Source organism: Nannospalax galili, unplaced genomic scaffold (genome assembly GCF_000622305.1).
Source record: "Nannospalax galili isolate Female #2095 unplaced genomic scaffold, S.galili_v1.0 scaffold471, whole genome shotgun sequence".
NCBI classification, from domain to species: Eukaryota; Metazoa; Chordata; class Mammalia; order Rodentia; family Spalacidae; genus Nannospalax; species Nannospalax galili.
The window spans coordinates 2,239,831-2,265,348 of NW_008330333.1; the positions used below are offsets into that span (position 1 = coordinate 2,239,831).

Genomic DNA, 25,518 nt, shown 5'->3' on the forward strand with positions numbered 1-25,518 from the left:
CTGCCGCCGCCGCCTCCGCCGCCACTATCTCCGGCCCCCTCCCCCTCCCGCTGTCACTGACAGACGCGCGCCCGCGCCCCCCTTCTCCCCGCCGCAGCGCGCACGCGCGACCCGCGCACGCCACCGCCGGGTCTCTGGCACGCGCACCGTACCTTGGAGCGCGCGCCGAACTCGGGACTGCGGCGGGGCGGGGCGGGGCGGAACGGGGCGGGCGCACTCGGCTCCGCCCTCCGCCCAGGGCGGCCTGCTGTGTGCCGTGGGTACCTGAGACTACTTACTCTGCTCCGCGCCCCTCAGGTCCCCACAGGAAGCTGCTGAGCGCAGGGTACCTTTTCGATACATCGGAGCTTTCAGACACTGGATCTGCCTTCTGCGAGCAATGAATGCGTGCCCCCAGTGGTCCTAGGCCCTCCTGAACCTGGGGCAACGGTGGAGTGCCAAGGAGAACCACCTCCTACAACCCCAGGGATACTTTGTCTTCCCATCTCTGGTCACCTCTCACCTTCCTCATGAACAGCTGTTTTCCCTTTCCACAAAGGCAACTTTTCAAAAGAAGTAGGCAGTCCACGAACAGTTTACACTGGTCTCTGTAAACTCTGCCCCATGTAAGTAATCCTATATTTCCCAGGGTCACCCTGACCCCAAACAGTACAGTGCCCTCTGTCTATGCATGGGTCTCTTCCATGCCCCCCCTCCAGCTACTAGGCCTATCCCAGGAGCCCACACCAGATCGCGCTGTGGAATTAGAAAACCAGAAAAGTAAAATGTGGGCCACCTATACAATGAAATATTATTCCGCTATAAAAAAGTAATGAAGTGCACATGATACAGAATGGACTGTTTCAGAACATGCTGAATGAAAGAAGCTACACAAAAGGTCACATGATGCATGATTCTGTTAATATGAAATGCTCAGAACAGGCAACTCCATAGAGAAAACACAGGCTGATGGATGCTAGGGACTGGGAGAACTGGGAACAGTCTGAGGAGCCTAGGGTTTCCTCCAGGGTGATGAAAAAGTCTGGAAGTAGATGTAGCACAATATTGTGCATTCCATAGTGGTTACACAATATTATGAATGTGCTAGTGCCTTTGAATCACACGCTTTAAAATAGTTTAAATGGCACAGCAAACTATACTGGGGCAGTAGTGGCACTTTTATCTTAGAGGTAATCAACAGCTACCTAATTGGACTTAAAGCCCACTCAATGGGAGGGAACTCGTGTGGTACTGCAAACCTAGCCAAACACACATGGCTGGAGAGGTCATAGATCTTAGAAAAAAATCCAAGGCTGTCACATCCCTAGACAAATGTAACTTCTTTGTAGATGTAAATATGGATCCTTGTATAGACTTATAGACAAGTATGCTGGTCACCACACATCAAAGAAGATTCCTTTGTAACAGATGGAGACTATTACAGAGTTCCACAATTGGTCGCACACAGAGATTAAGTGTCTGTGAAATGCCCAACCCTAAGTGATACATCTACCATGGAACCTCTACCCCTAAGGCTTACAGAACCTAGTGAAACAAGGGGTAGAGAGACTATTAATGCATCTCCTCAACTCTTGTCGACAAAGCTCCCTCATGCAACAGAGGGCAATGAACACAAATGGCCAAAGCATAGAGAATAAAAGTGTGGGTCCTTGGCCAGGACTCCCATATTAAACTCCACCCACCCAGAGCTCAGGGATCATTGCAAAAGAAGGGGTAGAAAGATTGTAAGAGCCACAGGAGGAGGTGCATGACCACATGTATACAGAGTCTTTACAGGCTCCTGGGACCTTGCACATATGAATTTACAGTAACGGTGACAGCATGCACAAGATCCATGCAAACATAAGCAGACAAAAACCCAGCATTAGAACTGTGGAAATGGGCAGCAGGCCCCCAAACTTAGACAAAGAGCTATTGGGAAGCTGATTACTGCTGAGTGAGGAAGAGCTGATCTTTAAGGGAGTGACTCTAGATAGGCTGACTAGACCTCAGTGGATGAGCTTGCACTGAAGGACATGAGGGGACACTAACTTGACTTGATAGGCCTTAACATAAATGACAGAATACATGAAATCTTGGGGGGAGAGGCAATGGAGAACAAGGTATAAAGATGATTAAGGTGTTGTGTATGCAGTGGGAGGAAGATCATCCCACACCTATCACCCCCTCCAAGGCTCAGGGACTTTTGCGGAAGAGGTTGGCAGAAAGAATGTAAGGACCAGAGGAAGGGGTGGAGTGTTAACTGGAAGTGTCCTCTGGCCACTATGCAAGCAAGCTATAGTCACACCTCCTTCCCATGCTTGTCAAGGAGTCATGAGGGAGTCAGTGACCCCTCCCACCCAATCAGTCAACCTTAGCTGCAGGTGGGGGCGGGCTAAGGATATATGAGCCCAGACACCATGCACATCTCTCTCGCCATTTTGTGTGGCTGTTGGGAAGTCACAGAATCTATATTTGAATGTGGACTTTCCAGTGAAGCTGTAAATGGGGGGCGAGCACCCATTCTTCTGTAAATAAATCCCCATCCTGTGCTCTGTTAGCAAGCCCAACAAACTTGTTAGGATTTTTTTAAAAAAGAACAGAGCTAATGGAAACCTTCATTATTTCACCAAAGTTGGCCCATATTGGCAAATCCTTTGGTCTTTGCTTTTTTATTCCTATTTTCCCCCTTAAATATCACTGTATATGGTGAGATATATATATATATATCTGGGACTACAGGCCTTATCCCCAGCTGTCCTGGTTACATATATTTTTATGTAACCTGCTTCAAGTTATTTCTGGAAAAATGTGTTAAAAATTGACTCTCGCTGGGCGTGGTGGCGCACACCTTTAATCCCAGCACTCACAAGGCAGAGGCAGGCCGATTTCTGTGAGTTCTGGGGCTACAGGGAGACCCTGTCTCAAAAAGACCAAAAAAAAAATTGACTCTCTTTGGAATAATTAGAAAACTTTAAGAAAGTAAATCCCAAAAAAAAGATGTGTAAGAGACACACAAAAGTTCAATAAAAAAGAAAATACAAAAAAAATGGTTTAGATGGTACAGTTTATGTTGTGTGTATTGCACCACAATAAAGTAATAGGAACTTTTTAAAGGTAGTCTTGAAATGAATAATCTCCACCTAATCATGAGAAAACACCAGAGGAAGGAACTCAAATTGAGAAATACCTACAAAGGAATCACCTAGTTGTCTACTCTTCAACAGTGTCAGGATCACAAAACACAGAGACTAAGGAATTAGGAACAGTCACCTAGGGACTAAGTGAAACATGGGATCCTGATTTGGAACATGAATCAGGAAAAGACAGTAAGGAGAGAGGTGGTGAGATCTGCAGTTTAGTCAGTGGCATTCTGCTGCTGTTGGTTTTCTGGGTTTGATCCCTGTCCTGTGGTTACCTAAGACATTAACATTAGGGGAAGCTGAGTGCAGAACAGAGGGGAACTTCCTGGTATTTTTTCAATCTTTAAAATTATTGCAGAACAAACAAAAATAAAAATGAATGTGTATTGAGCATCAACTATATACCTCATGTATCTAAGGTTCAGAAAAGTAGGGTGCATGGCACAAGCTAGCAAAGTAATAATGGTAAGCTAACATTGACCTAAATGTTGCAAGTGTCAGAGACTAGTGGACACTTTTACTTGTGACATATTTGGTCCGGACCACAAGGTCTGAGATAGATATTACTGTCCTTCATTTGGAGATGTGAAACCAGGGATTGGAAAGTAACATGCCCAAAGTCCCACAAAGGGCAAGTCGCAAGTTCATATTTAAAAGCAGACCTCTAACTTCAGAAGCCATGACATTCTGAGCCTCACAGCAGTCTCGAATGGACCCTGCTTATCTCCCCCTCTCAATCCAGCTGGGTGGGAGACTCTAGGAGACAGAATTCACAACTTCCATTTGTCACCATTAATGGATCACAGCCCTCCTCACTTCCTGGTCCCCTTAAACAATCAAGAAACTCACCTCTCTGCACTTTTCCTTCCTTCCCCCAAATAATTTCAGTCTACCCATCATTTGTGGTAACTTTCAGATTTCTAAGTTTGCCATGTCAGCTTGTCAGACATGGGTAACAAGCATACCCTTGTCATTCCTTCTCTCTTAAAAGTGTTTCTGGAAGTAGATGGGCTGCATTCCCTGCTGTTGAGACTTCTGTTGAAACCTACAAGCTGCTAGAGATGTCCTGACCTCCAGGTTAGGGTGTCTCATTCCATAAACCCTCCTGGATTGAAGATATGGTGCCAGCACTGTACATTAGGCTCTGGAGTATAATGGTATGACATCCTAGTTTTTAAGAGGCCATGGAAGGACGATTGGGTTATGGAGGTTGGAATCAACTCTTCTTGGAAATAGACTGGATGTAAGGAAGAGTTCTACAGAAGATATTAACCACATTATTACGATGCCAAAACCCAAAGAGAAGCCACAAAAGGATGCTGATCTTTCTCCACCCGAACAAAGGTCTTGATGATACTCAGGATGTATGGGACAGACATAATAGCTTTCTCCAATCATCCAACTCAGGTTGCTGCCAAATCCACATGGCTTTCTCTCCATCTTACATGCATTCAGAATGCTCCTTCTGACATAGTATGAATCAGAATGTGTTTTCACAAATTCTACAAAAACTTATAGAAAGCTTTGCCTGACCCAGCCTCTAATCCTCATTCTCCCTCACTTGAAAGTTTTCCTACCCAAGGAGGACCTTGGTAGTAAGCCATCAGGAGTCTTGCAGGAGCTGGGGAGATAGCTCATTCAATAAAAAGCTTGCCACACAAGCATGCTTACATGATTTGGGATCCCAGCACCCATGTACAAAGTGAGGGCACATGCCTGTAATCTCAGCACTGCAGAGGTAGAGACAGGAGAATCCCTGGAGCTCACTGGACAAGTAGTCTGCCAAACTGGTAAGCTCTAGATTTAGCAAGAGACCCTGTCTCAAAAAATAAGATGAAGCTGGGCGTGGTAGTGCACACCTTTAATCCCAGCACTCAGGAGGCAGAGACAGGTGGATCTCTGTGAGTTCAAGGCAAGCCTGGTCTACATAGTGAGTTCCAGGACAGTTGGGGCTACAGGGAGACCCTGTCTCAAAAAGACCAAAAAAAAAAAAAAAGATGGCTCACTGGGCATGGTGGCATATGCCTTTAATCCAAGCACTTGGGAGGCAGAGGCAGATGGATCTCTGTGAGACTGAGGCCAGCCTGGTCTACATAGTGAGTTCCAGTCTAGCTGGGGCTACAGAGAGACCCTGTCTCAAAAAGACAAACAAAAAGATAGAGGGACTGGAGCAATGGCTCAGTGGTTAAGAGCACTTGCTGCTCTTGCAGAGCACCCACACAGCAGCTAACATCTGTAACTCCAGTTCCAGGGGATCTGAAGCCTTCTTCTGGCCTCTGTGGGCACTGCATGCACATAGTGCATTTACACACATGCAGGCAAAACCTCATACAAATAAAAATAATACAAATTTTAATAAGGTGAAGAGTGATTGAGGAATACTCCTGACATCAATCTTTGGCCTCCACACACACATGTACATGTGTACATAAAGACACACACCCACATACACAGAGTCACACAAGAGTTCATGGCCAGCTTTGAGGTGAGTAGCATGTTTACTAAGCTCTGGTCATTGTCATCATGCCAGACCCTGAGGTCTTGGCAGTGCCTGTTATTCTTGGTGATCAGGTGGGTAACAATCTTGAAGAATCACTCACTGGAAGATGAGATTTCTTTGCTGCTGTTGAGTCATGTGCCCAACGATGCTGATAGATGCTATGAGTCCAGCTGATGAGGGTGAGTTTGTAGGATTCAATCACATTTTCCCCACCATTGACTTCCTTGGTCAAGGTGGCTGGTCAAAAGTCTTAAGTAACTGCCTCCACATTGATAGGACCAGGTGTTTCAGAGAAGCAAAAGAGGACTGATTAGAGGCCATCAACATGGCTTGTAGGCTCTCTGTAACTCATGAGTATTAAATATATCCATACATATAACCCAGTAAGTCTTCAGTGAATGAAAATGGTATAAGGTATATGTGAAGAAGTTACTCTTGAGTTCTCTTATTTTTTACTTGTTTATTTATGATGATTATTGTCTTTTTGACACAGGGTCCCTGGTAGCCCAGCCTGACCTTGAACTCACCATGGAGCTAATAATGGCCTTAAATTCCCACCTCTGCCTCCCAAGTAATAGAATTACAGACATGTATCACCACATCTGGCTTCAATTGTTTTTAATAAGCAAAATAAGTAACCTTTACATAATATTAATGAGTTAGCACTTCTTTACCCACATTTGAGGCTCTGATCTGAATCTAAAACTAAAATTTGGAATGGGCAGCAGGGAAGACAGGCCTGCTGGGGGTGATCACATTTTAAACTAAAGAAGAGCTGGTTGGTGGAAGGCTAAGAGACAACATGGGAGAGTGTAAGTAAAGCATGATGCCCATCACTCAGCTTTGTCACCTGGCCCAGCTCCTGCTGTACTGTTTGTTACACCCATCCCATCCCATCCTGTGGCTGATGGTGACAAAGTGGAGAGTGGGTGCTAGAACACTGCAGGAGCTATATAGTGGGTTGAACAGTGTCCTCTCGAAATTCATGTCTACAAGGAACCTCAGGATTTGATCTGGCTTGGAAATGGGATTGAGTGTGTGTGTGTGTGTGTGTGTGTGTGTGTGTGTGTGTGTGTGTGGTGTGTGTGTGTGTGTGTGTGTGTGTGTGTGTGTGTGTGTGTGTGTGTAACAAGGTCCTACTGTGCAGCCCAGGCTGTCCTCAAACTCATGATCCTCCTGTCTCTACTTCCTGAGTGCTGGTATCACAGGTGTATGCCATCAAGCCTGGCTTGGACAGAGTCTTTGCACATGTAATTAGTTAAAATAAGGTCATCCTGAATTATACTAACCTTAAATCCAATGACTGGTGTCTCTATAAGAAAAGCAGGTGATTCAGAGAACACAGGAGAGAAAAAGACTGTGTGAGGATGGAAGCAGGGATACAGCAATGCACTGCTAGGAGCTACCAGAGGTGGAAGAGGCATGGAAGGATCTTCTACAGCCTTCACTAAAAGTGTATTGCCAGGCATAATGACTCATACCTATAATCCCAGCACTTAGGAGGCTGAGGCAGAAAGATCGCCCCGAGTTCCAAGCCAGCCAGTAGGGTCTTGGAGCAAGACCCTATTTCAAAAAAAACAAAGCACACAACAAAGGGACAAGGCCCAGCTGGCACTCTGAATTTCAGATTTTTGGTGTCTAGAACTGTAAGGGAATAAATTTCATTGTTCTAAGCCACATAGATCGTGGCACAATTTGTTATAGGGTGGAGTTCTTAGGAAACTAATGCAAGCCACTTTGTTTCAGACTGCAAGAGCCTGGGTGTAATGAAGCATTGTTGAATGAGCCATCTAACCAGAATGGAGAGGGGATGCTCCCCCAGTTTACAGCAGGTTTGAGAAAACCTTAGCATCTTAAGAGTTCAAGAGCTTCTGGGGTTTCCCAAGAACACCAGAGAGGTCCTGACCAGATGGAGGAAGGCAGGGTGGGATCTGCCTAGTTTTCTTCATAATGGCTTGAAGGAGCCTGAAACTGAGGTAACATTTTACAAATGTTTACAAACTGTGCCCATTTTACAAATAATTTAAGCTAAGAAATGAAATGCTTTGCCTGTGCTGTTGAGTTTCCAAGTGTCTTATGATCTTCAGGGTTGGTGCTGCAAGCTCAGGTGTGATTTTCACTCTTGACCCTTGGTCTGGAACCTGCTTTTTTCTCTCTAGACATTCTCCCTGCAGTTGTGAAGTTCCACCAGGCTCTATTTTGGTAGGTGTGTGTTTGCGTCTATGGGTTGGGCATTTGCTGGTCCTTTTCAGTAATGGTCTTTATCTTAGTTTGTCTTCTATTGCTTGATAGAACACTGACCAAAAGCAACCTGGGGAAGGAAAGGGTTTATTTTGCTTGCAGGTTATAGTCTACTATGGAGGGAAGCCAAGGCAGAACACAAGGGCAGGAACTGAAGCAGAGATCACAGAGGGATGCGGCTTACTGGCTTGCTTCCTCCTGTGTATGCTCAGCCAGCTTTCTTATACAGTTTACCTGCCTAGAGATAGCAATACCCCAAGTGGGCTGGGCCCTCCTGCATCAATTAGCATCAAGAGAATGCTTCACAGACATGCCACAGGCCAATCTGATGATAGAAATCCCTCTTCCCAGGTGACTCTAGTTGCTGTCAACTGAAGCTAACTATGATAATCTTTATTCTGGGAACTTTTCTTGAATTATTTCTTTGATAATTTCTCCACTCTGTCTTCTCTTTCTGCAGCTTTAATTATAATGGTTATTTAAATCATTCTGCTTTAGAATGTTCCAGCTCCCTTGTCAACATCTGTAAGTCCTCTTCCTTGAATTAATAACGCTTTCAAGAGAAGACTCTTTAAGCCACTCAACTGAAAAGAACAAATGAGGAAGTGTTAACCTTCAGTATACACATCTTCAGTTAATGGATGTTGCATAGGACTCTCCTCTGACTGGCAAGCTAAGGACAGATGCATTCTTCCCAAGCTTGATTGCACCCGCTTGCCTAGGATCATCACAAAACTTAATGACTCTTGACCCTCTGCAAGAAAGGAGGGGCAGGGAGAGTCAGTCATGCCTCCCAACTAACCAATTGGTCCTAGTTGCACAAGGGGGGAGTGGGGCACTAAGGGTACCTAAGCAGAGGAAGCCCATAGGAAGACTTTTTCGTCATTTTGTACAACTGCCTTAGGAGGGGAGCACCCACACTCCCGTAAGTAACCTCTCACCCACTGCGCAATAAACTCACTGGTTTTCCACACTGCAATTTGGTGAAATTGTACCTTGCTTTGTTATAGGGACCAAGGGAGAAGGAGGCCAGACATTGTTCGAGCCTCCCAGAAGGAATTTTAGCAATAGAGGAGCAGGGGAGACAGCTCAATCAGTAAAGTCCCTGCCATACAAACATGAGGACCTGAGTTCAGATCCCCATGTACCTATAATCCTAGCTCTGGGGAGGCAGAGACAAGCAGATCCCTGGGACTTACTAGTCATTCTAACCAAATCAGTGAACTCCAGGTTCAGTGAGAGATCTTGTCTGGAAAAATAAGGTTAAGGAGAATAATACAGGAAGACACCTAACATTGACCTCTGGCATGTACCCTCACAGACGTGCATACATACAAACACACATACTACACACCAAAAAAAAATCTTGAGTTAACAAACCATTCTTCAGGGCCATTTCAATCTTAGTTTTACCATCTGACAGCAGATGTTGCTTTGCTACAATGAACATGAATATCCTTGGCATCTACCATGGTAGAAGCCTACAGACTTATTATTAGAATGTGCATCTACATTAGACACATAGTAGTATCAAATTATCATGAACTTACTAAAATACGTGTTCATAATCCGAACAAATGCAAGCCAATGTCAACAAACTTTTTTTGAATACAGAAAAACTCCAAGATAAAGTATATAGCAGCATCTACAACAGGGACAACTGGGATGATCTAAGCTGCTGGTGACAGACTGCACACAACCATCACAGTTCTCCTGGAGCATTCTGTTGTTCCAGTGTATTCACTGTATTCTAATGCTCCCTTACTGGAATCTTAGACAAGTCCTGACAGAAGCCCAGCATTGCCAGCCATGGCGGTGCATGCTGGTAATCCCAGCACTAGGGAGGTTGAAGCAGACAGAAAATACAGATCAGCTTGGCCTATACAGTAAGATCCTGTCTCAAAATAAATGACAACAAAGCCACAGACAGGATGATGACTCAGTGGATAAGAGCATTTGTTGTGCAAGCATGAGGAGCTGAGTTCAAGTCCCTAGCAACCATGTGTGCCTGTATTCCAACATTGGGTAACAAAGACAGGCAGATCCCAGGAGCTCGCTGGGCCAGCCAGCCTAGCAAAACAGTAAGCTTCCTGTTCAGTGAAAGACTCTGTCTCAAAAACTAAAGTAGAGAGGGACAGAGAAAGACATCTGACATCCTCCTCTGACTTCTATATGTAAGTGCACCCGCACCCACATGTGCATACATGCATACCATACACATTTTTAAGGCCACTGTTGTAGTAATGTAGAAGAGGATGTTTGAGTGAGACCAGGCTTTCTGGTGAAAAGTGAGCAGCAAAGACCTACTTAACACTTTCAAGATATTTCCAAGCAATTTTCTTTAGCTGTGAGCTCCTGGTACCCATTTAAGATCTTTTATTCTTAGAGTCTTATTGCTCTTGACCTCTTGATGGCCATAAGTTTATAGTTTTTCTGGGAAGGGCGGTGTCATTTGAGGATGCATCCATACACTCCCAGCCACAGCTATAAGACAGCAAAACTGGAGAGAGGATCCAGCAAGTCTGCAGGCCTTGATTTCCATCTACATCCCTCCTAATCACAGAGGTGGTTAGACACAGGTCTTCTCTACAGTATTGCTGAAAGACACATACATCTGTGGAAGAGGTTGCTGGGCATCTGCACTACCAATTCACACAGAAGCATTGTGCTTGATGGGTTTTACTTTAGCGTTCTACATTACTCTGAGGAATGAGCTGTCTTCCCAATGTGGAGTAGATAACAGGGAGGAGTTGAACAGATGGCAGGAGGTGGAAACTGAATCGCTTCACAGATCCTCCAGCACCAGCTCTTCATGATCTTGTGTGGCAAGTATCCCAGAGCACCTGACATATCCATTCCCCAATGTTAAGTACAGAACCAGTCCATAAGTCAAATGTAGGGTATCTTGTGGTTACATGCTTTCTTTTTCTATTTGAACCCTTTATCCTTATTTCAACATAGGGCCCTCATCTTCTCATTTGGAGGGAGCTTGAAAGCAACTACAACAGAAAAAAGGAGCCAAAGGTCTCTTATAGTAGCCTCAGCTTCATTCTGTTTTCCCAAGGTATAAAGATAACTAGGAAATCAATTCCTTCTGCATTACATCATCCCCAAGGGCTGCACACTTGACTAAAGCTTCTGGCCCAGTCCATGGAACCTTGGAAGTAGAGATATGAGTTGATTAAGTTCCTTCCTGTACCAAAGAGCCTTTCAGAGGCTTCTGCTCAGATCAAAGTAGGTATACTAGGGTTTAAAGGGTTATTCACCTTTGCTAGTGTTTACTCTAGTGCTCTTTGGGCATTAACTCTCCAATAAAAACAAGACTCATTTTCAAGCTAGATTTAAGATGCTTTGGAACAACAAATAATTGTCTTGTGCTGAAGAAAGCTATAGTCCTAGGAATGGCATCTGATACTTAAAGTTCTTCTCGGACCCCATGCAGGTAAGGTCACCAAATTTAATTAGACAAATGTTGACCCTATATACTATATATAAAGCAATGTGTTGAGTTGATGAATAAAAGATAAATTTAAAGTTCACCTGCTTTCTGCATACAACAGAATATCACCCAGCCTTAAAAAGGAAAGAGATTCTGACACTATTATATTGATAAACCTTGAAGACATTGTGCTAAGCAAAAGAAGGCAGATGTGCACACACACATACACACACACACACACACACACACACACAAAACCACTTTGTGGCTGGAGAGATGGCTAGGTGGTTTTTCATTTATTTTTATTTTATGTGTATGAGTGTTATGCATGCATGTAAGTGTACCCATGTCATGCAGTGTCTGTGGAGGACAGAGAGGGTGTCAGATCCCCTAGAATTGGAGCTACCGATGGTTATTAGTTGCCATGTGGGTGCTGGGATTCAAACCCAGGTCTTCTGTAAGAGCAGCCAGTGCTCTTAACCATTGAACCACCTCTCCAGCCCACACACACAAAAAAAAATTTTAATTACTTTATGAATCCTCCTATGTGAGATATATAGTCAGATTTGGAGACAAAGTAGAACTGTAGTTGCAAGAGGTTAGGGGAGGGGAAATAGGAAGTTATTTAATGGGTTCAGTTCCAGTTTTATAAGATGAAAAAAAATCTAGAGATGGATAGTGGTAAGAGTTATATATGACAATATTCTCAATACTCACCACCACTGAAATATATGTGTATACATATACATAAATACATTTGACAATTATTTATATGTATATAATTTAACAATGTATATATATATTTTTACAATTATTATGATGTTGCTATGGACTGGATTGTATTATCTCCAAGTTCATCTGTTGAAGTGCTAAACCCAAGTACCTCATCATTGACTGCATTGGGAAAGAGGGCTTTGAAGAGGTGATTAAGATGAAGTGAAGTCGTTAGAGTAGGCCCTAATCCAGTGACTAGCTTTATAAGAAGAAATTTGGACACTGATAAGTACAGAAGGAAGATGTGACAATACGGAGAGATGGCAGTCTTCAAATGAGTCTCAGACTTCCAGGCCCCAGAACTGTGAAAAGAAGTTTCTTTTGGGTAATCCACCTAGTCTGTAGTACTTTGTACTGTGGCAGCCATAAGAAATAGACACAAAAGCAGATTTTTTTCCTTTGTTGTTGCTGTTTGTGTTTTTCCAGTTAATAATAGTAAAGTCATAGGCCCATGAACATTCAACTGGGAAACAACCCCTTGCCTTCCTGGAGGCTGCAGGCCCCTCCACAGCCCAGATCAAGCTAGCCATGAGAAATGCACCAAGAAAAGGACCCAGTGGAGTGGGGAGAAAAACACATAAAGGTCACTGGACAGAGATTTGGAAGAGCATCTTCAGTACAGATAGGGCAAGAGCCCTGACAGGGAGATCTAGAGTCAAGAGGAAAGGTGTGTTCCAGGTGGGGGCGGGGTATGACCTCAAAGAAAGGCAGGTGAAGAGGAAGGCATGGTATTGGAACAGCATAGTGGCCTGGCCAGGGCAGACAAGTGCTCCCAGTGGGAAGTGCATTGTAAGCAGGCAACAGGATAGATAGGACCAGACGCAAAAATCAGAACAAAATCATTCCAAATTCTGTCCCATCATGGGAGAAAAGCTATTTTAAAATTTCCACTTCCTCTAACCAGTCATTTTATGGCCCTCCTTACTTCACCACTCATCTTGTACAACTGCCCCTTTTATACCTCTATAACCAGGAATCTTTGGGGACAGGAATATCAAGTTCTCAAAGGAAATGTTTCATGGGAATGGCACCGAGAAAAGCTACTGTGTGAAGCTTTCATCCACGTGCCCAGCATGAAGAAGCTGATCCCTCTTCAGTGTTCTCTTAGCTGTTTGGAGCTGATCCTGTAATTTACCATAAAGCAATTTGAAAGTAGGAGTGAGTATGGCTCTCCTAAGCCTCTGAGCAGCTACAAGGCAATGGTCTAGTCACATTCTCCCACCTGAGGGCATAGTGTCCAGCCCAAAGACCTACTGCTGCTCAGTGGTTCAGGCTTGTCCTACACTGAGTGCAGGAAGGGCTGGTATGAAGGGGGCCTGATTCTTGGGTTAAGGGCTCTACCTGCACCTCCTGTGAGAGGTCAGTTGATGATGTAGTGAGAGAGAGGAAAGGCTGCAAAGGAAGAACCCAGCAGCAAAGCATGGGCTGCTCAGCAGGGAGCATGTGTTCACAGTATCAGTCTTCCTGTTTGGGATCCAAGTTTCTTCAATAAGCATAATTCAAATTCAGGTAACATTGAAAGTTTGGGGCTTTCCCCTGACCTCCTCAAACCTAAGTTATACAAAGGCACTCTCAAAGATACCAGAGTTTAAATACACCAAAACACAGATAATTGCTGTGTAATGAAGACTCACAGCTTGGGCTGGTGGACTTGGTTTGCAAGAGGCAAGAAGCTTGTACCTAACCCTCTTCCTTTGAGACCCACAATAATCTTATGACTGGGAGGACAGACAAACTAGCTCATGAGATGAGTAGACAGATATAAGCACTGAGACTCAGGGATGGTAGAAATGACTCCCCAAAGACCACAGTCTTTCTGTGACATATTCAGACCTAGAATCCAGGTTTTCTAGCCTGGTATTCTCTGCTCAACTGTAAGAGTAATAATCATCATTTATAGTCACCTACTCTGTGTCTGCCATTGTCTATCTATTATTCCCTTCAATCCTTCACCAGTCTTTGGAGAAACCAAGGTTTAGCCAACAAATCCTAGAGGAAGAACTTGAACTCGGGGATGTCCTTGAAGACCAGCCTCCAATCCAGCTACATTTTATTTACTTCTGTCTCCTCCAGTTCGACTCCAATTATTTTTATTGGGTATCTGGTGCATACAAATGCTGTACTGCTAGGCAGCAGGCTGGCCAGACTCAGGCTCCTAGGGCAGGGCAAGGCCAGGCCGTGCAGCACTGGGCAGGTCTTGCTTCTCTAGGCCCCAGGCCCACGATTAGGAGGTGTCAGTTCCCTAGGACTGCTAACAAATCAACACAAAGTGAACAGCTCACAACAACAGACATGTGTTCTACTCACAGCTCTAGATCTAGAAGTCCAAGATCAAAGTATCAGCAGGCTCAAGGGGAGGAAAGTCTTTCCTCTAATAAGTGTCCCCTCCACAAGCTCTACAGAAGGATCTTTTGCCTCTCCAGCCTTGAGTCACTTCCGGTATTTCTTACTTGGGGCAGCCTGATTTCCATCGCTACCTCTGTTTGCACATAGCCTCCCATGCCTCACTTTTAAAAGGACACCTGTGGGGTGGATGTGGCTTAGTAGAGTGCTTGCCTATCATGCACAAAGCCTGGGATCAGTCCCCAGTACCACATAAAACCAGTAATACTATAAACCTAGCACTGAGGAGGTAGGGGCAGGAGGACCAGAAGGTGAAGGTCATCCCCAATTATATGGCAAGTTCAAGGACACCTTGGGCTACATGAGGAGAGAGAGAGAGAGAGAGAGAGAGAGAGAGAGAGAGAGAGAGAGAACACTTGTCATTAGAACCTAAGGTTTATTACATCTACAAACACCTTTTCCAGATATGATCATATGAACAAGTACTAAGAGTTAGAAATTAGACATATCAGTCCGGCATGGTGGCACACGCCTTTAGTCCCAGAACTCGGGAGGCAGTTCCAGGCCAGCTGGGGCTACAGGGAGACCCTGTCTCAAAAAGACAAAAAAAAAAAAAAAAAAAAAAAGAGAAAGAAAAGAAAGAGATTAGACACATCTTTTTGTGGGGGGGGGGGCGCTGGAGCACTAGTCAACCTACTCAAGGAAAAGTCTGACTTAAGCCCATAGGGTCACCCTGTTCCTCAGGCCAGTCCTTAAGTAGGCAGGCAAAGAAAAAGAAGCCTCTGCCCACTGGGGCCAAGGCTGAGAAACAGGGTCAGCATGCTGGCTCCTTGAGCAATGAGTGTGAAGAGGCAGGGCTGAAAGTGGTGGTTTGTGAGGGTCAGAGAAGCTAGGAAAAGCCGGCTAAGCCTGAAGTGCTCCAGGCAGCATTGCTAGAACAGGGCTCAAATCACATTCCTAAGCTACTTAGGTATCCCAAGGAGGCGGGGACTATGCTAATAGTCTCAGCTGCCGCCAGGCCACAGTGCCCTCCTGGGGCTAACCTGGTTTGACTTCGCAATCCAGAGCTGGGCTTCCTCCCAATTCCTTATCAGCTGAGGCTGGAAGGACTCAGGACCCTGTGGTCACAGTGCACAGCCAGGGACAGTGGCTTGCATGAGTGCCTGATTCCTGACAAAGCAAGGAGAAGTCAGAGATGCCTAACCACATACAATCCTGGGTTTCATTCATATTCAACAAACCTACTGCTTCCAACAAGTAGAAAAAGAGGGTAAGGCATGAGCAGATGATGGAAAATGTCTCAAAGACCAGCAAGTTACAGTAGTTCTGTGACTCAGTTAGGAAAGCAGGCAGAGTCTCTGTGACTCTGGAAGAGGCAGCTAAAGTAGTGCTTGGCCTCAAACCTCAGTCCCTTAGTTTGTTGTATAACCTTGGGCTAGTTACTCAACCTCTCTCAGCCTAACCCTCTTCTCTGTAAACTCAGAACCACAATAGAAGCTACACCATAGGGCTGCTGTGGGAATTAAATCAAATGAGCCATAGAAAGCACTGAACATAGTACTTGGTATGCAGCAAATGCTCAACTAATGCCAGCCTAGTATGAACCAGCTACACTGGAAATAAACCCTGAAGGAGACTGTGATGGTTAATTTTATGTGTTGACTTGATCAGACCCTGAAACCCAGTTCTTTGGTCAAATACCAGTGTACATGCTTCAGGGGAATATTTTTTTAAGATGTGATTGACATTAAATCAGTAGACTGTGTAAAGTAGGTCATTTTCCATAATGTAGGTAGGCTTCATCCAATCAGTTAAAACTCTCAGGAGAAAAAGTCTATGGCTCCCTAAGGAAGAAGATATTCTGTCTCCAGATTCATGACTGCAACACCGACTGTTCCTTGGTACTCCAGTCTGCTGTGCCAGTCCATAGACTGAGGATTTACCAGACTCCACAATCATGTGAGCCAACTGTTTAAAATAGACCAATAGATATTTGATGATAGATTTATAGACAAATGATGGTAGAGATGATAGGTTGGTAGGGAAGACAGATGATAGACTGATAGGTATTGGTTAATAAATAGAAGATAGATGAGAGACAGACAGATGCTAGGTAAGATTGTAGATAGGTAATAGACAATAGACAGTAGATAGATAGTAGGGATGAGAGATAGATGATGATAGATAGATAGATAGATAGATAGATAGATAGATAGATGATAGATTAGATAGATAGATAGATAGATAGATTAGATAGATAGATAGATAGATAGATAGATAGATAGATAATTATTTGATGGGTTAACCAGTCCCAAGAGCTTACACAGATGAGACAAAAAATAGGATAGACAGAAGATAGATGATAGATGATAGATAGATAGATAGATGATAGATAGAGAGAGAGATAGATAGATAGATGATAGATAGAGAGAGAGATGGATGAGTGGGTGAATGGACATAGGCCTATTTGTCTGTCTACTCATCCTACTAGTTCTGTTACTCTGAGTAACTAATACCACAAGATCAGTAGCCAGGAGCCACAAGGACAAACATCTCAGGCAGGGGCCCAAGACTGTGGGCTGTGCTGTGGAGGATGAACAAGCAAGGAAAGTCACACAGCATGGGGCTCAAGAGGAGATATCAGGAAATGCCACAGGACAGGCAGGTTGAAAGGAGGCTCAGAGACCAACAGGAAGCATTTGGAAGATTTGTGGCAGAGTATGGGTGCCTGGAACTGTCATCACACAAAAGTCACATCAACTCCCCAAGTTGTGTCGGATTCCAAGATAGAACCAGGACAGTCACAGAAATGTGCTGATTCAGATGGAGAAGAACCCTACCTCTTGCCTGGGACAAAAGATGTCATGCAGAAATGGAGGCGCCAGCCACATCCCTTCCTGACAGCACCTGGTTTGAAGTCACGAGGCAGACACACCTGAGAAGCTGGGGAAGGCCTGCAGGAGGAGCCAGGACTACCAGAGTTCTCTTCTGGAATCTGGGTGTGGTCACCCTACAGCATGGATCTGGAACAGTACTGTGCTGTGAAGTGAATTCCAGGTGCATTTTTGAGTCTCAGGTGATTCTCTAGATAGGTTTTTATAGTAGACAGCAGTGACAGGTTCTGCAAGGTGAGCAGTGCGGTGGCTTTGTCTTAGAGTTCTGCTTTCAGCCTGGTACCAAGTAGACATCACTCCCACAGAAGCTCCAAGAGCTGGCCTGGTCAGAAACTCTGGCTCACACAGGGCAACTAAACTGATGCCACTGTGACTCCATGAGGAAATGGCCAGTCTCCCTGGTGACAAGGTAGAGTTGATCAGTTCTAGGGGCTCCTTTCTTCCTCTTTATGAACAGATTTCTTCTTTCTTTTTGACAGGATCTTACTATGTAGCACAGGCTAGCCTCAAACTTGTGATCCTCTTGCCTTAGTCTCCTGCATGCTGGGCTTATATGTATACACCATCATACTTGGCTTTATGCCTGCCCTTGCTATTATGTCATATTTTTGCTCCATCTTTCTTCCAAGCATTCCTTCTAGATAGGACTAGGACAGGGGGCACCAGTCTAGATACTTTAGAATATCACGGCCAGTGTTCCATTTCAGGCAGCATGGAGGCCTGGGAATGCTGAAAATCTTCCTTCTCTAAACACCCAACAACAGAAGAGCAGTCATTATGTCAAAATATATGTAACATAAAATTTACCATTTCATCAATCTGTAAGTTCAGTGGCATTAAATATATTCACATTGTTGTACAACTACCACTGCCTTCCATCTCCAAACTTTTTCATTCTTTCAACAAAAACTCTCCCTGTTGAACACTGGCTCCTAATGTCCTCCCTCCCTCAGGCTGCTGGTAACGTCTATTTTTATCTCTTTTTCTATGTGTGTATGTTATGTGTGTTTGTATGTGTGTTCACATGCATGGGTATTCATGTTTGCAAGTTTGTGTACACATGTACATGTGTGTGGAGACCGGAAGTTAACATTGGGTGTCCTCCTTGATAACTCTCCACTTTGTTTATTAAGGCATGGTCTCTTACTGATCTCTGAGCTCACAGATTCTGGATAGTCTAGCTAGCCAGCTTGCTAGGAGGGTTGGGATCACAAGAGGGCTACTATGCCCATCTGGCTTTTATGTGGGTGCTGGGGATCCAAATTCCAGTCCTCATGCTTGCAAGGCAAGAGCTTCATCCATGTCTTCAATTATCCATGTTGCTGAATGTTTTTTGTTTCCATTCAGTTTTGCTTTGGTTTTTGAAACAGGATCTCCCTAGTGTTATCTAGGTTAGTCTCAGATTTTTTAGTTCAAGTGATCCTCCCACCTCAATGCTGCAAAATGTCATTTCTTTCTATAGATAAATTATATTCAGTGATAAACATATCACATTCTGTTTGTCCATGCCTTCATTGATGAATGATTAGTGTTCCCACCATTTGGCTACTATGAATAATGCTACTATGAACATAAGAGTACAAATGACTCTGCCTTCTTGCGATGGCTCCCATAAGTGATTTTCCCCCTAGAAATGTATTCATTTTTTTCTGAATATGAGAAGCTATTGACAGAGGGTTTCCAAATTCTTTCATGATATGCATAATCTCTGCTACAATCTCTTTTGCATTATACAAGGTCCACTCTTACCTGATTGTGGTCCTCTTCACTTGTAACCACCATTGCCCCTGAGAACCCCTGACCTAGTTCCCTGCATATTTTCCCACCATATTATAGATAAACAAAACCACTGCGGGTCAAATGTGGAGCTATATGCCCAGACCTTGACACTGTCAGCACCAAGACTGTGCCTGAAGTCTTTGATTTTAGCAGGAGATAAGCCAAGCACATTTGGCTGGAGTTGAACTCATTTTTGTCCTGACCACTTATGAACCCCCTCCTTCTGCCCCAACTCTCAAACCACAGGTCTTGTTGGCTCTTTTCTTTAGTCTCAAAGCATCTGAGCACAGGTTCTCATACACTGGGGCTGGTCTGCTCCAGTACACTCCCCTTCCTAAATATTCATTATTTATGTCTTCTCTTTTTTTTCGGTCTTTTTGAGAAAGGGTCTCCCTGTAGCCCCAGCTGTCCTGGAACTCACTATGTAGACCAGGCTGGCCTTGAACTCACAGAGATCCACCTGCCTCTGCCTCCTGAGTGCTGGGATTAAAGGAGTGTGCCACCATACCCAGCCCTTCTCTTCTTTTTTATAGATCATCTTGTCAGGGATTTACCAACTAGCTGACTCTTTCAAATAACTAACCATATTAGTTAGAACTGGGTTAGAGAACTTTAGGTTAGAGAAAACCTTCCCGTAACAGTGGCTTAGCAAGACATGTTCTTTTCCCCACAGCTAAAATGTCCAGAAGGTTCAGTTCAGGGTTGGTTTGGTGACCCATGGAGGTCTAGGAACCAAAGTCTTTAGGTCTTGGTGCATTTTCTTTGCCCAAGAAGGAAAAGTCAGGATCCAAGGTCCAAAAGTTGCCCTTTTGTCTAAGATAGCTGCTAGGATTCCAGCCAAAATTCCAGGTAAGGAGAAGGAAGAGGGAAGAGAGGCATACCTTCTGTCTTTTCATACCCTGAGAATCACACATAGCACCTCTGCCCCTGGTCCATTGGCCAGAACATACTCAGATGGCTGCACCAATTTGCAAGACAGTCTAGGAAATATAGGCTCCTTGTTTGCCCTTCTTCATGCCATGGCTGTCATACTTTCACTTCCCCATTATAAACAGTGCAGTGTTTACTCTGTCAATTATCTTTTTAAAATTTTTATTTTATGTATATCGGCCTGCATATATATAAGTGCATCTGTGTCATTCAATACCCATGGAGGTCAGAAGAAGGTGTTGGATTCCTTGGAACTGGAGTTACAGATAGTTGTTTGCTGCTATATGGATGCTGAGAATCGAACCTGGGTCCTCTACAAGAACAGCCAGTGCTCTTAACCACTGAGCCATCTCTCCAGCCCCAACAATTATCTTTTTTTTAATGGTGAAAAAAATATGTATTTAGAATTAGACTACTGGACTGCTTAGATGATCCCAATTTTGTTGGCAACATCCAAAGCATCATAATCAGGAGCAAGATGAATATAAGCTTCTCCTCTCTGTCAGATCTGATCAAGTTATTGATTTTTGCCCCATCAATGTGGTAGCGTTTCTTCACAGCCTGTTTGATCTGGTGCTTAATGGCCTTGACATCCACAATGAACACAGTGTGTTGTTGTCTTCTGTCTTCTTCATGGCTGACTCAGTGGTCACGGGGAACTTGATGATGGCATAGTGGTCAAGCTTGTTTCTCCCGGGGGTGCTCTTGCCAGGGTATTTGGGCTGCCTCAGGAGCCACAGGGTCATGCTGCCTTAAGGCAGGTGACATGCGATCTTCTTTTTTCTGTGGCTGTGAACGCCTTTCAACACTGCCTTCTCGGCTTTCAACGCCTTCCCTTTGGCTTCCTCTTTGGGAGGGGCAGGAACTTCCTTCATCGCTTTTGGCCGCCATCTTTGGCAAAAAGGCCATCAATTTTCTTTTAAAAGAAACTTTTTAATTTTTCTTTTTGTAGTGCTGGGGATCAAATTCAGGGCCCTGTGAATGCTAGGCAAGGGCTCTACCACTGAGTTACAACCCTTGTCCTTTAAGAAAACTTTGGGGTTTTGGTTTTGGTTTTTGAGACAAAATTTCACACTTGTAGCCCAGGCTGGCTTCAGATTCATGGTAATCCTCTTGCTTTAGTTCTCTAAGGGCTGGGATTATGAGTGTAAGCTACCATGTCTAGCTTTAAAGAAACTTTTTTAATGACAAAAAGTGTTTTTATTAGTACATATTAATTATAAATAATGGTTTTCATTATTGTTAGGGTTCGAGAATCGAGAATAATTCCCACAGATACCAAGAAGACTATACAAAAAGTTTATTCAGGAATTTCAAGTAAAAACAACCAAATGGCTGCTAGCCGGGCACAGACTGCACGAGCCAACAGTGGAGTCTGGCCCCGAACAATATCAGGCAGGGGCTTTTATTGGGGAACTCCACAGAAACCGGAGCGTGCCAAGCATCTTTTAAAATAATTGGATGTCCCCATATCCTGAGTACAGGGGAAGTTTTGATTGGTAGGGGCATTGGAATGTGCTGACTGATATCTTTTAGGGCCAAAAGTTTTTGTTCATACCTTATAAGGCTTTTACATGTCCAGGGCTTGCTTAATCTATAGCTTCCCGGGGGGTGGGGGGGGTTAGTAACTGGAAAAATTTACAATCTCCCTGAGCTTGTCCGGGCTAGTCTGAGGAAGCTAGCCAAAATGGAGTCAGTACATTCTGGCTCTCCAATTATGACAATGTATTTTCAAATTTTTATTTTTATTTTATGTGTATGAGTGTTTTGCCTGCATTTATGTTAAGTGCACTCATATCATACAATGCCCACTTGAACAGGGAATCAGATCCCCTGGAACTGGAGTCATGAATGGTTGTTAGCTGCCATGTGGATGCTGGGAACTGAATCCATGTCTTCTGCAAGAGCAACCAGTACTCTTAACCTCTGAGTCATTTCTCCAGTCCCTCTTGTTTGTTTTGTTTTTAAGACAGGGTCTCCTTGTAACCTCAGCTGGCCTGGAACTTACTATGTAGAACAGGTTGGCCTCGATCTCATAAAGAGCCACCTGCCATTGCTGGACTGAAGGTATGTGCCACCAAGCCTTCTCTGAAACTTTTAAAGCTTTTTTCTTTGCCACTGCTGTTTAGTGTTTGGTTCTGTTTCTTGGTGTGCTTATTCTCTATCTTCCTTTTTTCAGACCTATAACTTTGACACTCGGCAGTTAGTTCTCATCCACACTGTAGAGTTTTGAATGTGTTAACAGGGACATACACCCAAGTACAGAGCTTGTTTGGAGAATCCGCGTCCCTCACTGCATTTTCTGGACAAACACACGTAGATATGATACAGAACATTCCTTATTCTTTTGGACTAGACAGCCTTGTTGAACCTGGTATCAAGTTTGCTCATCTCCTTTATGGCAACTATCTGGATTTCTTTTGAGTGCCCAAGGATCAAGCTTCTTTAAGCTCACTCTGTGGGTTCACTTGTAAACATTGATGGGGTATTCTGGGGTCACTGACTTGTTTGTTGTCAAGGCAGGCTGTCCTTTCTTCTCATCACTGGTCTTTGCAGGAGCCATTCTGCCAGGCCCAAGCTGGAAAGGCTTGCTGCACTTTTTCTTTGTTTATTCTGCTTGGGGTTCTTTGAGTGTCTTGGATCTGTGTTTAGAGTCCACACCAAATTTGGAAATATTTTGGCAATTACTCACATGAAATATATTTGTCTTGGCCTTCCTCTTTCTCAGAACGTTTTTGTGGATGCTCCTTTGTCTTTTTGAGACAGAGGGTCTGGACCTGTAGCTCAGGCAGACCTCAAACTTGTGATCCTCTCGCCTCAACCTCCTGATTGCCCAGCCTTCTTTCTCACACTTTGATCTGGTTACACATTCACATTCTGCTGGCTATTGTCCCACAACATCAAAAAGAATCTGATTTTTTTCTTTAGTGTGGCTAATATCCACTACTGTTTTCAAGTTTGCAGATCTCTTCTATAGGGTCTTAGCTACTAACACTATCTGGTGAAATTTTTATTTGCTTATTGAATTTTATAGCTCTAGAAGGTATTTTGTTCTTTACATTTTTTAGTGTGTGTGTGTGTGTGTGTGTGTGTGTGTGTGTGTGTGTATGCGTGGGTGCACACAGGTCACAACACACATGCGGAAGGTCAGTGACAATTTGCAGGAGTCGGCTCTCTCCTTCTACAATGTGGGTTCCAGGAATTGAATTCAGGTTGTCAGACTTCTATCAAGCCATTCACCAGCCCTTGTATTTTATTTTGTTTTTAGATTTTCTTTTTGGTGCTGTTTTGAGTCTAGATCTCACCATGTGGCCCTGGGTGGCCTAGAACTTGCTATGTAGACCAGGCTGGACTGAACTTTTCCCCCTTCCTTTGCCTCCTGAGTACTGGATTTATAGGGTGTGCCACCACATCTAGCTTGGGAATGCTTTAAATATCCTCCACTTCTCTCCTCATACATAAGTGATTTCTTTTTGCATCTTTGGATACATTCAACAGTGTTTTAAAGTCCTTGCTTCAATGACACTATCTCTGTCATTTGAGTCTGTGTTCCTTGGCTGATTTTGCTTCTGATTGTGGATTACATTTTACTGCTTGTTTTGTTGACCAGTCTATTTTATGGTGATGTCTATCCTGTGGACTCTTAGACTTCATATTAGAGTTCTGAAGATTATTAGAATATGTTTGATAGGAGGACAGGTTACTTGATGGTAAAGTTGACTCTTTCAAAGTATGATCTTAAGGTATATTTGGAAAGATCTTTAATAGCCTTTACTCTAGAAATAGACTGGCTGCTGAGGTTGACCTTTTGAGGTCTCTCCTGGATGCCATATGTATTCAACATGGATTTTCCACTCCAGTTGAGCAGAAGTCAAATGTTTCCCAAGCCTCAGTGAGCTCCAAGAATAGTTGGGTTCATAGTTCTCTGGCTGTTCCTTGACCAGCCTCACAAAGTTTCACTCTGTGTCTAAGAGACTTAAGGTACTGCAGCCATCTCCAGATTTCTGGAGCTCTCTCTCTGCACAGGATCCTCTTCTCTAGGACTCTGCTTTGCAAATCCCACCTGCTCTGGTTACCCATGCTCTCTCTCCTCAGCTCTGTGAGATTGCTATGCTTACTTTGCATTTCTTCTCATGACCAACTGGGGTATTACAGAAATACAAGGTTGGTTTCATATTATAAGTTTTACTAATGTGAATCTGGGAATAGAACTTGGTGTACAGCATGGGTTCAAACCACAGCAGATGGTGGGGAGTACGGGGAGAAAATCTACTAGTATAATTAACCCTATTACCATACTAAAAGAGAAAACACATGATCTCATTATGCAAATACAAAAAATTCTATGAATTTGACAACTATTAATAATAATTTCAATAAATTAAGAATAAGGATTTCCTTAATCCAATTTTTAAAAAGTACCTAGCAAACCTAACCTAATAGTAAAATGTGAAAAGCAGTCCCTCAAAAAATCAGGAACAGGACAAGAATAAGTTTCCCTGCTTCTATTCAACATTATTCAGAATGTTTCAGTCGTTATAATATAGTAAGCAGAGCAGAGAGCAGGAGTTGGAAAAGGCAGAAACACAATTGTCAGTTATTATCTGCAAATTTATATGAGGCACTTACTCTGTATGAGACTCTTTTTTTTTTTATTTAGTGTGTGTGCAGGTGGTTATCAGAGGTCAACCTGCAAGAGCCAGTTCTCTCCTTCCACACATGTGAGTTCCAGGGATTGAACTCAAGTCCTCAGGTTTGGAGGCAAGTACCTTTACCTGATGAGCCATCTCTCTAGCCAGAGGGTCTTCTTTGGATGGTAGCAAAAGCATTTGTGGCACAAGCCTGACAACCTGAGTTTGACCCCCAGAACCCATGTAAAGGTGGAAGGAGAGAACAAAGTTGTCCTCTGACCTCCAAACACACAATGTAGCATGCACATGGCCCCTTGCCAATCATGTACTCTCATGTATACACACACTAATAATTTTTCGAGGTAGATTAACAAAGGTCAGAGCCAGGGCTGGGGGTGGAAAGTTTATACCAAGCAGTCTTCTTTGAAGTGATGAAAATGTTCTAGAATTAAATCTGAGTGATGATGTATACCTTTATGAATGTACTAAAAATCACTGAAGCCAGATGTGGTGATACATGTCCATAATCCTAGCATGCAGGAGGTAGAGACAGAATGATTCAGATTTTAAGATTACCCTCAGCTGCACAGCAAGTTTGAGGCCAGCCTGGGCTACCTGAGACTCTGCCTCAAAAAAAAAAACTATTATGATGACAACAATAATAAATGAGGGCCAGGTGTGGTGGTGCATGCCTTTAGTCCCAGCACTTGGGAGGCAGAGGCAGGTGGATCTCTGTGAGTTCGTGAGTTCAGACTAGTCTACATAGGGAGTTCCAGGCCAGCTGGGGCTACAGGGAGATCCTGTCTCAAAAATGCCAAAATAGGGGCTGGAGAGATGGCTCAGCGGTTAAGAACACTGGTTGTTC

The 25,518-nt window shown here is 43.8% G+C and overlaps 1 pseudogene; it reads right to left on the reverse strand.

Annotated features, from left to right (window-relative positions):
• Positions 1–20,446: 20,446 nt before the first annotated feature.
• Positions 20,447–22,585, reverse strand: LOC108491415 (annotated as a pseudogene).
• Between the last annotated feature and the right edge of the window lie 2,933 nt (positions 22,586–25,518).